General features: G+C 38.3%; 1 protein-coding gene across 7 annotated transcripts in view; it reads left to right on the top strand.

The window, feature by feature from the left end:
• Window positions 1–13,197, top strand: part of STRBP (spermatid perinuclear RNA binding protein) — a 193,117-nt gene that overhangs the window by 55,168 nt on the left and 124,752 nt on the right. The window contains exon 1 of one of the 7 annotated variants that reach the window (XM_007194705.2): window positions 7,211–7,232. The exons of the other annotated variants lie outside the window; for them this stretch is intronic. The gene's annotated coding sequence lies outside the window, so the exon portion shown is untranslated. Of the gene's footprint in view, window positions 1–7,210; window positions 7,233–13,197 lie in introns of those variants that run through there. 7 annotated transcript variants of the gene reach the window in all.

Here is a 13,197-nt window from a genome sequence, read left to right as displayed (position 1 = left end):
CTTAATATTGGACTGCCCCATGGGATCTCTGCTCTTTATTCTCATTCTCTTGGTGATCTCATTCAACCTCATGACTTTAAATACCATGTATGTGCTGATGACTCCCAAATTTTTATCAGAAACTCCAGGTTACTGCCTATTTTGATACCTCCACTTACATATTTCATTGGCATCTCAGACTGAACTTGTCCTAAATCAGACTCCCTACTTCCTGTGCCCCTCTTGTCGTCTTCCACATCTTAGTAAATAGCAATTTCCTCCGTCTTTCCAGGTGCTCAGGCCAAAACTTGGAGTCATCCTTGACTCTCTTCCTCTCACGCACATCTGAGCCACCAGGAAATCTTGCCAGTCCTTTCTTCAGAATATATCCAGACTCTGACCGCTTTTCATCACCTCTACTGAGTTAAGTCTACATCAGCTCCTCTGAATTACTGCAGTAACTATTTTTGCTTTTGCCCCCTTATAGTCTGCTTGCAATACCGTAGCAAGAATGATCCTTTTAAAAAGGTAAGTCAGGTTTTGTCTCCTTCTGGTCAGAACCCTCAGTGATTCCCCATCTTTTTCAGAGTAAAAGGTCAAGTTCTATCAAGGCTGTAAGTGATCAGATCCCTTCTTTCCTCTTTATTTGTTCGTTTGTTTATTTATTTATGGCTGCATTGGGTCTTCATTGCTGCGTGTGGGCTTTCTCTAGTTGTGGTGAGCGACGGCTTCTCATTGTGGTGGCTTCTCTTGTTGTGGAGCACGGACTCTAGGCACGCGGGCTTCAGTAGTTGTGGCTCGCGGGCTCTAGAGGGCAGGTTCAGTAGTTGTGGTGCACGGGCTTAGTTGCTTTGCGGCATGTGGGATCTTCCCGGACCAGGGATCGAACCTGTGTTCCCAGCATTGGCAGGCGGATTCTTAACCATTGCACCGCCACGGAAGTCCCCCTTCTTTCCTCTCTGACCTATTACTTTTCTTTTTGCTTACTCCATTCTGGCCACAGTGGCCTTCTTCTTGTTCCTTTAACATGCCAGGCATATTCTGTCTGAGGTCCTTTGCATTTGCTCTTTGCCCTGCCTAGTATGCTGTTTCTCAGATATATGTGTGGCCCCATCCTTTTCAGGTCTTTGTGCACATCTCCCCTTTCCAGTGAGGCCTTCCCTTCCCACTCTGTTAAAATGGCAGTTCGTCCATTTCTGGCCCTCCCTAGCCTCCTTTTCCCAGCCTCTTTTTCTGCATACCACTTAAACCATTTAACTTATAGTATATTTTGCGTGCTTATTTTGTTTATTGCCTTTTCCCCTTCACTAGTGTATAAGCTCCTTAAAGGCAAGGATTAATGTTGGTTTTGTGTTCTGTAGATTCTAAAGCATCTAGAATAGTGCCTGGCACTAAGTAGGCACTTGAGTATTTGTTCAGTGAACTATTCTTTTATTAGTTGTAGTGTATTACTTTGGTAAAGGATATTATAGTTATAGTGTGTAGTTGGAATTCTGGTTTTTCCTATGGAATACTGTGCACCTTGACGTCTTTATGATGTATTTCTGATTCTTCTTCTGAATATCCTTTCTTGAGACTGCTAATAGGGTTTATTATTTATTCGTTATAATTTTGAGTACTTGTTATGTACTATGCTAGTTGCATTGGGGGATACAAAGATAAAACATAGACCCTGAACTTTAAGAGCTTACGGTCTATGAGGGGAGGTGATGGTATGATTTTGAGATATCTATAAAATTTTTTTTAAAGTAAGTACTTAAAATGGTCCAGAAATTTAGAAGAGCGAGGAATTATTTCTGCTAAGGGGAATAAGGGAAATACTTCAGAGAGGATGTGGTATGTGGTACCTGTGCTGAGTCACAGGAAAAAGTGGGATTAGATTATGAGATAATGCAGAAGAGAATTCCATATGGAGGGAACTGTGTAGGCAAAATAAGAATGCTCAACATTTCTATGGAAAAGAACAAGTGGTTCACTTAATTAAAGATAAGGGAATATGAAGGGAATTGGTAGAGTGTAAGTTTGGAGTGGAATATTGGAGTCACTGATAGAGGCCTTGAATGTAAGAATGAGGAATTCAGACTTTTTTCTGTCGACAGTGAGGCTTCAGTGAAAGGTTTTGATTGAGCAAGAGTGGAGGGATGACATTATTAGAGCTACCTTTATGAATTTGACAGCTTTATGTGAAAAGAGGCTGGAACACATATACTGATTAAGATGCTATCGTAACAGTTTGAGGAAAAAAGTGATAAAGGTAGTGCAACTGGGTATAAAAAGGATGCCTTGGAACCGATGAAACTTGGTAACTGGATGTGAGGACTGAGCTCCAAGTCTACAAGGTTTCAAGCGTAGTTGCCGGGCCGGCTGGGGTGTCCTGAAGAGAAGTCGGGAAGCCAGGAGAGGTGGGATCAGGGACAGGTTTAGTTTAGTTTTGGTATTGAGTTTGCAAGTGTGGTGGTGACACCAGATGATTATTGTTCTGATAGAAAGAAAATCAGGAATCTTTTTATAAAGGATGTGCATCTGTGGCTTTATGCCTTCATTTTGATACAACTAATGGCAGAAAAGAGAAGTAAGATTCAATTCTGAATCTATTATTGAGGTCTGAATCTAGATAATTGATTTGGGAAACTTCTGATAAGTCATCCAAACTTTTCTTTTGATTTGTAAGTGGCTCCACTTGTTTCACTAAGTTTGTTAGATAAGCTGCTTTACATCCTAAAGCACTTCAGCAGCTTGATACAATCTAAATGTTATCCTTTGAGTGTCCCTTTACTGCTGATTCATTGGCTGTGGATGTCTAAGGAGTGTCCGTCTTACCCCTTTGAAAACAACAGAATGAGGGTTCTGAACTAGTTACCTTGATCACTTTGTTGAGATCACTTTGAGTTAAAAGGTTTGCATGATCATGCCATAGCCTTCTTTTTTCCCTTAGGACTTAGAGGTGTATTGGAGGAAGACAAGCCCTCTATGCTAATTAATGGCAGTTAAGGTGTTAGTTGCCAAAACATTTCTTTAACAACCTACACTTAACAAAATACCAGAAGATATCAGAGGATTTAGCTTCTATTCCAGGCAAATTCAAGAACAGAATAAAGTCCTTTTAGATTTATATCCTTTTCAAGAGCCTTGTAGCAGGAGGAGTTTTTAACCCCAAGGTTATTTATAGGAAAAAAGAATTATTTGCAAAATACTGTTGATTAATGTATACAATTTTTATTTATAGGCTATCTAATGATGCATGATATTTATATTTCTATACTTAATGCATTTTTATTTTTTTTTAAAATAAATTTATTTTATCTATTTATTTTTGGCTGCGTTGGGTCTTCGTTGCTGCACGCGGGCTTCCTCTAGTTGCGGTGAGTGGGGGCTACTCTTCGTTGCGGTGCGCGGGCTTCTCATTGCAGTGGCTTCTCTTGTTGCAGAGCACAGTCTCTAGGCGCGTGGGCTTAAGTAGTTGTGGCATGTGGGCTCAGTAGTTGTGGCTCGAGGGCTCTAGAGCGCAGCCTCAGTAGTTGTGGCGCACGGGCTTAGTTGCTCCACAGCATGTGGGATCTTCCCGGACCAGGGCTTGAACTCATGTCCCCTGCATTGGCAGGAGGATTCTTAACCACTGCGTCACCAGGGAAGTCCCCTTAATGCATTTTTAAATAGTTGAATAAAAAGACATCATTGAGTTTGTTAGTTGAAAACTTGCAGTTCACCAGCTTGGTTTAGAATGACCTTGAGCTTACCACATTAGTCATCTCTGAATTCTCTTCCTTTGTGCTTAGATCATCATGTCAGTGAATATGATTTTAGCAATATCCTTATGGAGCTTGTTCTTGTTTTCCAGTAAATAGGAGTCAACAGGACCCAATTACCCTGAAATGAGAAAGTTTTCCTATTTAGGATAACTTACATTTTTCAGTCCAATGGAGGTGTGGAGGCTTTTAGTTTGTATTATATATGTTGTAGTTAATTTTGCAGATGTAGCATATATTGTAATTTTTTTTTTATCTAGGCAATTTTATTTCACATAATTTGTTTGCCAGAACTGTAACGTGTAACATCTTAATCTTGTGAGGAACCTGTGAGATTCTTTTAGTCTTGCTTTGTTCTTTGACAGATGTAGAACTCAAGATACATCCAGAGTGGTTAAGGCACTTGTCCAAAATCACACACCTCACTGGTGGCAGAGTTGGGATGAGAAGTGGATTTCTTGACCTCCAGGCTTTGGCTCCTTCCACCATGTCAGGCTGCTGCATTAGAAATGTAGACCAGAAAACTTTGAATAAACTTAGTTCAACTTGTCACATTTCTGGCACCTAATGACGTTCAGTAGGAACAATTAGGGTATTTTTTTTCCTTGTTCCTTCTGAAAATTAACATTTTTAGATTAATCATTTTAAAGTGAACAGTTTGGTGACATTTAGTACATTCACAGTGTTGAGCAACCACTACCCTACCTGGTTCAAAACATTTCCATCACTCCAAAGTGAAACTCCTGACCCATTAAGCAGTTTGAAATTTTTTTAAGTGATTAAAATAAAAATCTTTAAACAATTAAAATAAAAATCTTTACTATGACCAGGTCAACGATAGCAGGTTTGTATTAGAGGTCACCCATCTCTGATTTGCCAGTGAGAAATAAAGAGAATCATCTTTAATGTTGTTTAGTAGCGGATGTTATTATACTTACAAACAACAGCAGCATTACAAAGAAAGTGTCAGGCACATAATGATTAACAGTACTAATAGCAGACAAGCATTATGCATATTATCTCTAATCTTTACACTAGCCTTTCAGAAAGGTTTCTCTATCTCAGATAAGAAAACTAGGGGCTTCCCTGGTGGCGCAGTGGTTGGGAGTCTGCCTGCCGGTGCGGGGGACACGGGTTCGAGCCCTCGTCTGGGAGGATCCCACGTGCCGCGGAGCAGCTGGGCCCGTGGGCCACAATTGCTGAGCCTGCGTGTCTGGAGCCTGTGCTCCGCAACGGGAGGGGCCGCGATGGTGAGAGGCCCGCGCACCGCGATGGAGAGTGGTCCCCACTTGCCGCAACTGGAGAGAGCCCTCGCACAGAAACGAGGACTCAACACAGTCATAAATAAATAAATGAATAAATAAATAAAAGAACGTGAATTTCTAAAAAAAAAAAAAAAAAAAAAAAACTCGCCCGGTCCAAAATGGCATTCATTAAAAAAAAAAAAAAAAGAAAAAGAAAACTAAGGCTTTGTTCAGTAGCTCTGAAATGACTTAACTATTAAGTTGTGGACTTGGGATTTGAATCCATGTCTATTTGGTTCCAAAAGTTTGCAAAAAGCAGCAAATGGAAGGGATCATCTTCCCTGGTCCTAGGGGACCAAGACTGTTTTAGCAGGACAGCATACAAGGGAAGGGGAGTTGAGTTTGCTGGTCTTGTTAGTGTCTGCAGTAATAACCACTTTCTCCTGACCAATTGATATCCATATTCCATAGGGGAAAAGCAAAATAGGAAATAACCTTTGGAACTTTTTAATGGACATTATTATAAACAATTAGAAGAAATTGCATTGTAGCTACTGAGATGTGTTCTTAGAAATTCTATATTTCTTTTTTTCCTTTCCATTTATTTTTAGTGAGTTGTTATTTGATTTTAAAATCATAAGTTGATTTGCTTGAGTAATTAGTGATTAGTCATAACAGTACTGGAACTTGATTGACTTTCCATTTTAAGATACTTTAAAAAAGTGGTCGTTCACTTCCAAAGAAGAATAACTCAAATTGTGTGTGTTGAAGGATTTTGTAATTACACTTTTGCCCCTGTTGAAAAAAACCCTAATTGTATCTTTTTTAAAGTTTGAAAGAACTTTAGTAGGCCAATTTTCAGTTATTCCCCTGGAAGTGGCCAGTCACCTCATAAACCTTGTCACTTTTTACTGTGTTTTGAATGACGTGACTTCTCCTAAGTAATAGGCACTGGAGTAATTTGCTTCGATATGCTGGATTTTGGGTAAAAAGGATGTAAAAGATAGCTTCCTGGCTACTTTGGACAAAAGAGTTTTCTTTTTAGGTTATGTGAGCATAAAAAGAATATAAGCTGTAGCAACAGCAGCCATCTCAAACGTCCTGAGTTTAAGTGTATTGATAGATGTGCAAAGAAGTATAGATTTTTGACAGTGACCTTGTGACTTTTGCTAATATCTAAACAGTAGATACTTACATAAATGGATTTCAAGCTTTTAAAAACTTTTTATTTAAAATTTTTAAAATGCCCTTTTAACTTGGCTCAAATATTACACATCATTTTTCTCCTTTGACCAAGGGATGAGTTTTTTTCTCTCCGGAACCAGCAAAAACATGTCATAAAGAGTACAGGCTTTGGAATTGGTCAGATTTCAAATCCTTTCTCTGCCACTTACTAGCTGTAAGACCTTCTCTCACCTTTTAAAATGAATATAATACCTCAAAACTCTGCAGAGTAGAATTAGAGGGTGAAGTCTCTAAAGGGCTCAGCACAGTGTCTGGCACACATTAAACTGTGTTCAAATTGTAGTTTTTGTAGAAAGAAGTCTAAATTTTGCTAGCCTAGACAAATATCAATGCAATGCAAATACGGTAAAACCTCGTAATGTATACTGTTCTGCAATCAATACATTTCTTCTTGGTTTTTTTTGTTTTTAATGTTGAAGTGCCATGTGTCAGTTTTCACAGCTTCCTGCAGCTTGCCCTCCTTTTCTCAGAAATGCTTGGCCAATATCTCCATTGATTATTGTATGATTTACCTCACAGAAGAGATGGTGCTCCCTATACAAGATAACGATGAGGTATTTGCTCCTCATAGCAATCCTTCACTGAGGTGTTCGTGTGTTGCATGCTGACAGGTTCTTACCACCTTCAGAGATGTCTGCTGGCTGAATGCCCAAGCTTATGTCAGAGAAGGAAGCTCTGGTTGCTTGGAATGAAAGAGGTACACAGTGCCTGCTTAGTGTTTATAGTATATTTTATGATGATTGTTAGTATTAAAGCATGAAAATCTATATCCTAGTCTATTAATTTTACTCATTACTTCCCCATTACTTGTTTCGCTTCTCTTGTTCTGTTCAGAAAAGCGTATAAAAGGCCTTTTACTCTAAACTGTAGGCTTGAGGTTGTGATGAATTATAATCTAAGAATATTAGTTATGGAGGGGACTTTGGAGATCAGCTCGACTTACTCTTTTATCTTGTAGATGAGAAAACTGGCTGAGAGAAGTTGTGACTTGCTCAAGGACGAAGAGAGCAGGCGACAGGTCTGATTTCCAGTCTAGTGTTAATGAGCTAACCTGGTAGAGTGGGGAGAACACTGGACTTTGAGTCGCACAGTCCTGATTTTGAGCCCCGGTTCCACCATTTATTAACAGTATGACCTTTGTCAAGTGCATCCGAGTCTCTTTCCTGCCCTGTTATACTTTGTTTGCAGGGTTGTGAGGATTATGAAGTAATGTAAGTAAAGCACAGTGCCTGGCATAGGCTATGGACTCAATAAGTACTGTATGCTATGTTGTACTGTTTTTCTTGATTACTTAAGACAGGTCATATGGCTAAGTGATTATTTTTTATGAAATGGGAATCAGTGAGAATGGTTGATGTTTTTGCCAGATCCTTTCACTGAAAATCTAAGTAGTAGTTCATTGTAAGAGGACTGCTTACTGCAAAATGAGAGCAAAATTCATTTTGCACTCAAGAGCTGCTCCGAGTCGTACAGTGTTGATATGGTTCCTTCCTGGGAAATGTCTTCATTTCCCAGGGAAAATGGGCATAGTATGGGAACACCAAAATCAACCTACATGTAGGCTAGCAGTTCTCAAACTTATTAAACTTAAGATTCCTTTACACACTTAAAAATTATTGAGGACCCCAAAGATCTCTTGTTTATGTGAGTTATATCTGTTGAAGTTTATATTATTAGAAATCATATCAGCTAAAAATGTATATATTTATTAATTCATTTAAAAGTAATAACAAATGTTAAATTATATATGTGTAAATATATTTTTTAAGATTTTAGGTTTTAAATTTTTGTTTCAAATTACAAAAGTAATACATGCAAATTAAAGTAATATAGAATCAAAATAAAAATGACATTATTTAATTCCTGTCATATACAGACTGCAACCCCTGTGGTCAAGAGTTTAGCATGTATTCTTCCAGAACTATTACTGTGCAGTTATAAATTCTCTCTCTCATACTACAAATGTTGATTGGTGACTTTGTTTAAAATAAAAATTGTATATATTTAAGGTGCACAACATGATGTTTTGATAAACATATACCTATTGAAATGATTATTATAGTTGAGCTAATTACCATATCCATCTTTGGTATAGTTACCTTTTTTTTCTTTTGGTGGTGCGACCACCTGAAATCTACTGTCTTAGCAAATTTCTAGTATCTGGTACAGTATTATTAGCTATAGCCATCAGGCTTGACATTAGATTACTAGGTTTATTCATCCTACATAACTATAACTTTGTACCCTTTGATCAACATCTACCCATTTCCCCCCGCTTCCCGCAAATGATACATTTTAAGTGAAAAATAACTCCCAAAACACAAAATAATTTAGCAAGAAGAGTGGCATTGCTTTTACATTTTTGCAAATCTCATTAATGTGTAGCTTAATAGAAGACAGCTGGGTTCTGATAGCTGCTTCTGCATTTAGTCTGTTGTGGTATGTTGTTCCGGTTGAATTTGGCTTCACACAGATTTGAATTTGAAACAGGGGAGGTGTATTTTAATAGCCTTTTCTGATAACTGTGGATATTCTTCTTTTTTTTTTTTTAAATTTATTTATTTATTCATTTATTTAATTTTTGGCTGCATTGGGTCTTCGCTGCTGCACATGGGCCCTCTCTAGTTGCAGTGAGCGGGGGCCACTCTTTGTTGCGGGGCGCAGGCTTCTCATTGTGGTGGCCTCTCTTGTTGCAGAGCACAGGCTCTAGGCGCGCGGGCTTCCGTAGTTGTGGCACACGGGCTTCAGTAGTTGTGGCTCGCGGGCTCTAGAGCACAGGCTCAGTAGTTGTGGCGCACGGGCCCAGTTGCTCCGTGGCATGTGGGATCCTCCCGGACCAGGGCTCGAACCTGTGTCCCCTGCACCGGCAGGCGGACTCTTAACCACTGCGCCACCAGGGAAGCCCGGATATTCTTCTTTAATACTATACCAGTTCCTCTTCGGACTTCCCTAGTGGTGCAGTGGTTAAGAATCCACCTGCCAATGCAGGGGACATGGATTCGAGCCCTGGTCCGGAAGATCCCACATGCCTTGGAGCAACTAAGCCCATGAGACACAACTACTGAAGCCCACACGCCTAGAGCCCGTGCTCCGCAACAAGAGAAGCCCGCGCACCGCAGCGAAGACCCAACTCAGCCAAAAATAAATAAATTAAATAAATAAATTTATTTAAAAAAAAAAAACAAAAACCAAAACTTGACAAATGGTCGTTTCTTAATGGATTTGAAACCAGATCAGTGAGCTTTTCATATTTTGTCACATTAAAATTTATTGATTTGTTGCATTAAAAAAAAAATTATTTATTTATATTTCTGCTGCGTCTGGTCTTACTTGCGGCATGCGGGCTGTTAACTGCAGTGCACGGCTTCTCTCTGGTTGTGTCGCGCGGGCTTATTTGCCCTGCAGCATGTGGGATCTTAGTTCCCCGACCAGGGATCGAACCTGCATCCCCTGCATTGCAAGATGGATTTTTAACCACTGGACCACCAGGGAAGTACCTGATCTGTTGCATTTTGAATGGATCTTTATCCATACATAGTTTTGTAACATTGTTACATTGGTCATTTGGAAAATGTTGGTTCACTGAATTATGTTGAGCTTCAAAATGTGATGCATTTCATTTTGTTATATCTCCGTACATTATGTAGCCTCTGGAAAACTCTACATTTGTGAGAGAATGAGAGTTAAAAAGGCATGTAATGCCTTAGTACTACTGTGAAAATACTTTTGGCCTTGTAGACCCCTGAAAGGGTCTTTAAGACCTCCAGGGGTCTCTGGATCACAGTTAGAGAACTGTAAAGTTAGACAAATTGGTAAATTAAAGATAGTGACTAGATTTGCAGACTGCTGCTTAATAATGGGTAATCTGGAAATTAAGATGGAATGGATTGTTGTATAAGTCTCAGAAACTATCTTTTTCCTTGAAATAAGAAGTGGCTTAATTTTGAAATGCAGCGAATTGGTCATTGAATATTTAAGTGCTTTTTATAGATAAGACTTTGTGTTAAGGTACTACTAAAGTGTGCATTATGAAAATGGATTCCTTCTCTTCAGTAGTTTATAGTCTAACTAGAGAGGTTAGACATACAATTTCATGACAGGATAACTAATGCAGTGTTCTCTGTAACAAGGATGACATACAGTGTTGGGTAGAATGAGTTTTAAATAGGTGAGGGAGGGACTTCCCTGACAGTCCAGTGGTTAAGACTTTGCCTTCCAATGCAGGGGGTTGCAGGTTCGATCCCTGATGGGGGAGCTGGGATCCCATATGCCTCATGGCCAAAAAACCAAGACACAAAAAACAGAAGCAATATTATAATATTGCTACAAATTTAATAAAGACTTAAAAAATGGTCCAGATCAAAAAAAAAAAATCTAAAAATAGGTGAGGGAAAGAGGAGGCCATTGTCTTTATGGGGGAAAAGTGTAGTGCTTATTCAGATAGTCATAATGTCAGGCTAGACTGGAGAATTCATAGAGAATAATTAGGCTTGCAAAATTAAATTGTAGTTTATATTTTTATTCTCACATTGTTACCCTATTTTTTTAGGATTGTATGTTTTCCAGTATTTTTATAGCTTATTTGTCTTTTTAAAAAAAAAACTAATTCACTGTGATGTGGGTAGGACTAGTTATCTATCAAACATCTATTGAAAAGTTATAACTATTTGATAAATAAGAAAACAAGATGAAGTAAAATGTGCCAAGAACACTAGATATGAGTAATATGTTATTGACACATATTAGAATGTATATATATATTATATATTCTCAGAGTAGAATGAAAAATATTCAGATCCCTTTCTTTGGGGCAAAAGTATGTATGTATGGGTATACACAGTAAATATCTCCACTCAAGACGTTCCAGGAATATTTTAATGCTGCCTGAAGTACCTTGTGTACACCTTGTGCTTGGTTCTTCCCTTATTAGGTGTTAACAAAGATTTTTTAAAAATTTATAAAATGCCTAGCACGAGAAGGCACTCATATGGCAGCTATTATTATTGTTGTTGTTGTTATTACAGCTTTTTCAATTCAGAGTTATCTCTAATGTACCCCTTAGATAAGACGTCAGACTTCTCAATAGTGTGAGTGTTCTGACTAGTCCTTTGTTTGAATATAGTAATTCAACTATGTTGGCCTCCATTTATGGAGTGCTCATCACTTTTTCAGGCAATGTGCTAAGCACTTTACATGTGTTGCTTCTTTAGATCTTTATAACAGTTTCACTGTGAGGTGAATAGTGGTGTTTCCATTTTATAAATGAAAAAAGTGAGGCCTGGAATGGTTAATTGAGCAAGGTACTTACTAGCTAAGAAGTTGTGTAGCTGGGATTTGAACCCTCGTCTATCTCCAAAGTGAATTTTACATTTCTATTTGGGCAGTAACTTTTAAGGAAATATTTTTAGATTGTAGTGGGAATTTTGCTATTTTTCAATGGACAACTATTTTAAGGGGGAGGATGGTAGTTGGATGGTGGTTATTCTCCTCCTTTAAAGGTATTGATTGGTATTTGGATTCCAAACTTAAAAAATTATTTTTACTTAGTTGTGTGATGAAATTATGGTAAAATAGTAATGAATTGAAATTTTTCAGGGTGACGTTTTGCTGTGTTGGTGAACAGTTTGTGGATTTTTACAGCTTGTTTTAGGCCAAGAATTAACTTACCTTTACTGTCTAATAATTACTCTTTGATTGAAAAATACGGTTATAGTCACATTTGAAAGAGTATTGTGGCTTACAAAACTGGTTTGAGGGAAAAAATTCATTTGTACTGGCAGTCAGCCAATATTTTATAAGCTACAATTTTCTTTTGAATAGCTGGTGGTTTGTAGCTCCATAATTTGTGGTTCTTCTGAACTTGTAAAAAGATTACACATATTTAAAAATGACCTTATCACTTTAATGTTTTAAGCAACATACAGCTGTCGAATTCTGTTATGGTATAGGGTTCTTGTGTTTTTACTTAATTTACCTGGGCTGAGAATCTGTTTTAAATTAATAATTTATACAGTGGAATTCCCTGCCCCCCCCACCCCCCACCAAACCTCCAAACAAACCTAAAACCAAAAGCTATTTGGGTAATGTAACAGGCAGTTAAAGGCAAAGGAAATGTGAATCTCTGTACATCAGTCTGCCAAATTCTTGCAGTATCCATGCTATTCCATTTCCTAGACACTGCTACTCGGATGTGTTAAATTATGTGGTATGTGGGTTTGTTTGGGTGTGTTTAGTGTTCCTGCATGACATTTAGTTTTAAATCGGTTTTTTTTGTGATGCTGCCACTGCTGCTTTTTCACATGCAGGTGGAAAAGAGCACTTCATTTGAAATGCTTCGTGTTCTGTGCTGTGTTCTCATGGTTTGTGTGTAGGTAGTTAAATTTGTGAAAGTCATGAGATTGTTTCAAATCCTTCCTATTGATTTTAAGTTAAATCTTAAATGGAATATGGTAACCTTTTTTGCTTGAAAGATTTTGGAAAGCCAGATTAATAGTTCCATTTTTACATCTGTAGAAGTTTCACAGATGAAAATGAATCTAGAATTCAACTTCTGACTCAAACTCCATTACCAGGGAAGGACGTTATTTAAAAATACACCATAGTGAACTGTTGTCTTTCTTGGGCTAATTCTTTGAGTCTTCTGTTTTTGGAAGGTGGGTGAGATTTGGGTTAAAGTTTCCATTTATCAGTGGAATGATTTTTGTAGCTAAGATTTTAGCAAATTTTTAATGGCCAGATCCTTAACACTTGTTAATAATCTTGGCATGCTAATAAGGGTTGCTTTTTTAAAAAAAATTTTATTTATTTATGGCTGTGTTGGGTCTTCGTTTCTGTGCGAGGGCTTTGTCTAGTTGTGGCAAGCGGGGGCCACTCTTCATCGCGGTGGGTAGGCCTCTCATTATCGCGGCCTCTCTCGTTGCGGAGCACAGGCTCCAGATGCACAGGCTCAGTAATTGTGGTTCACGGGCCTAGCTGTTCTACGG

This window comes from Balaenoptera acutorostrata, chromosome 6 (genome assembly GCF_949987535.1).
Source record: "Balaenoptera acutorostrata chromosome 6, mBalAcu1.1, whole genome shotgun sequence".
Classification (NCBI taxonomy): Eukaryota; Metazoa; Chordata; class Mammalia; order Artiodactyla; family Balaenopteridae; genus Balaenoptera; species Balaenoptera acutorostrata.
Note: the sequence above shows the minus strand (reverse complement) of the source record. Positions and strands in the feature narration are given on the sequence as shown.